Below are 2,766 nucleotides of genomic sequence, written 5' to 3'. Positions count from 1 at the left end.
AGACTCAGGTTTCAATAAGTACCATGAGTAAAAAGTAAACTTGAACACTGTGCTCTACGTGTAGCTTCAGCTGAAATCCACTTGCTTCTTGGCCAGATTTTACTTTGTCAATCCTTTGTTTATTCTGATATAATTTTACATTTTCTTTGCTTGTTTCAAATTAAAGTAAAACTACCAAACTTAAGCAAATTCTTTCTCAAGGTAACCATAATGTTTGTACTACCTAAAAGGAAATAAAAAAGTGATAGAAGGAACTTAAATCTATTAGGTACACCTCAATTTTCTTTAATTTTACTAAATCTCTGCTTTGCTGTTCTCTGTCTGCTCCACTTCCAGAAAAAAACGGGACACCAATTTAGAATATTTCTATATAAAGATCAAGAGAGAGTCTTGCTGCATTTCCCAGAAGTAAAGGACACAAATATAGTGAGGCAATGTATTTCTGAGTGTGGGGAAATATAATGCCAGAGGGCCAGGGTCAAAGCTCACAGAGGTCTGTAGGCCTAAATTATTTCAGCAGGTTATGGACTACTCTCTATTCTGACAATAGGAAGAGACACCTAAAAAATCAGAGCTTAATTCCATAGAGAGCAGAGCAACTGATAGTGGGACTTCAGCAAAATTGGCATGTTGCTTCTGGAACTACTTCCCAAAGGCCATAGAAATCCCCAGATAAAGAGGGGGCGTGAATGTCATGTCCTAGATAACATTTCAGGCAATATTTTTTTTTTTTCTTTTTCATATTTCTCCATCTGCTTCTGAGTATTCTCAAAAGTACCCCAAGCAGGACTGGCTCTGTACCTAACTAACTTCAGTGAGATACAAAAGATGAATTTGCATCTCCTCCAGGAGTAGTTTTTATTTGCTTTTCTATGTAAGCTATAATTTAGACATTTTTTAAAAGTGTCCAAAAACATCCAAATACACTTCTCAGCAGAGTGCTCTATCCACTAGAATGTGTGATATCAATGGTTTAGGCCCAAAGAATCTTGAACCCTTTACTTCATGGTTTAACAGAAAGAATTCTCAGATTTGTCTACAAACTTCTTATTGAAATACTCTACTGTAAAACAAATATGTGTTAGTTCTTGCAGGCACTGATTTGCACTTAAAAAGAAAACACTGCTCGTTAACTAAATGGATGTTCATAACCTGAACATAACAGTCAAATACTTGAAAATATATGAGAAAACAAAAATATTGCTCTTAGTATAGTATTACTCTGGTTTAAAAAACAACACAACAATGAATGAACCTTTTAGTCCAAAAATGCCACCACAGTAAAATGAAGCATAAGTCATTAGAAAGTCTATACTAATGAGGCAGTAGTAGTAGACTTTCACAGAAACTACTGATGGACTGTTTTCTGGGGTAAAGCAATCAAGGAGAGGGTAGATTATCCAAGTAAAATTGTGGAAGGAATTTAAATCTAGCTGTGGTGATGATAGGAAAGAGGTGCCACTGGAGTGGACAGAAAATGATGAAACCACCAAAGTCACTTGTGAGGTACAGGGTAAATGAACTCCATTTAGTAGAGGATTTGTAAGTAATAAATCAGATTCTGAAAAACACAATGTTTTGGAGAAAGAAAACTGAACCAAAAGTCTTTCTCTCCCAACACAAACTCATTGATGATATAGAGCATGAGAGACAGGTCATTAGAGAGACCATGGAGAGTTGATACAGCACTACCAGCGAAAGGGTTTCTCACAGTAAGTATGGAATGGTACCAAAACCAACACAGTCCAGTCTCAATTACTCAGCTTCAGTTTAGAGGGTTTACGCTATATAGAAAGTCTTTACTTACTACCATGTTTAAAGATTATGATGATCTGACCTAATGTGAGGACTAGCAATAAAGCCTGACAAACATCAGTTGATTAATTATCCCTGCTCCCAAGAGGGGAAAGTTTATAAAGCTATTCTCATAGCAAATTGAGAGAAAGAAATTCAACAGCTTGTCCAATGTCACTTTGGCTGAGTGTGTATAATGGCACCTAGAATTTTGTCCATTACCAGGACACAACTCAGAATCACAGAATGTCAAGGGTTGGAAGGGACCTCGGGAGATCATCCAGCCTAACCCACCCTGCTAAAGCAGGTTCACCTAGAGCAGGTTGCATAGGACATCGTCCAGGCAGGCTTTGAATATCTCCAGAGAAGGAGACTCCACAAACCCCCTGGACAGCCTGTTCCAGTGCTCAGTCACCCTCAAAGTAAAGAAGTTTTTCCTCATATTCAACTGAAACATCTTATGCTTCAGTTTGTGCCCATTGCCCCTTGTCCTGTCACTGGGCACCACCAAGAAGAGTCTGTCTCCGTCCTCGAGACATCCACGCTTGAGATACTTGCACATGTTGATTAGGTCCCCTCTCAGTCTTCTCTTCTTCAGGCTGAACAAGCCGAACTCCCTCAGCCCTTCCTCACAGGGGAGATGCTCCAGTCCTCTCATCATCCTTGTGCTCTCCTCTGAACTCTCTAGGAGTTCCTCATCTTTCTTGAACTGGGGAGCCCAGAGCTGGACACAGTACTCCAGGTGGGGTCTCACCAGGGCAGAGTAGAGGGGGAGGAGAACCTCCCTCGACCTGCTGGCCACACTCCTCTTAATGCACCCCAGGATACCATTGGCCTTCTTGGCAACAAGGGCACACTGCTGGCTCATGGTCAGCTTGTCATCCACCAGGACTCCCAGGTCCCTCTCAGCAGAGCTGCTATCTAGCAGGTCATCCCCCAGCCTGTAATGGTGCATGGGGTTCGACCTCCCCA

General features: G+C 40.9%; 1 protein-coding gene across 1 annotated transcript in view; it reads right to left on the bottom strand.

The window, feature by feature from the left end:
- The window catches only part of ANOS1 (anosmin 1), a 126,836-nt gene that overhangs the window by 25,749 nt on the left and 98,321 nt on the right, over positions 1 to 2,766 (bottom strand). The window lies entirely within an intron of this gene.

Source organism: Egretta garzetta, unplaced genomic scaffold (genome assembly GCF_000687185.1).
Source record: "Egretta garzetta isolate BGI_Z169 unplaced genomic scaffold, ASM68718v1 scaffold545, whole genome shotgun sequence".
Taxonomy (NCBI): Eukaryota; Metazoa; Chordata; class Aves; order Pelecaniformes; family Ardeidae; genus Egretta; species Egretta garzetta.
This window is presented reverse-complemented; position numbering and strand designations above follow the sequence as displayed.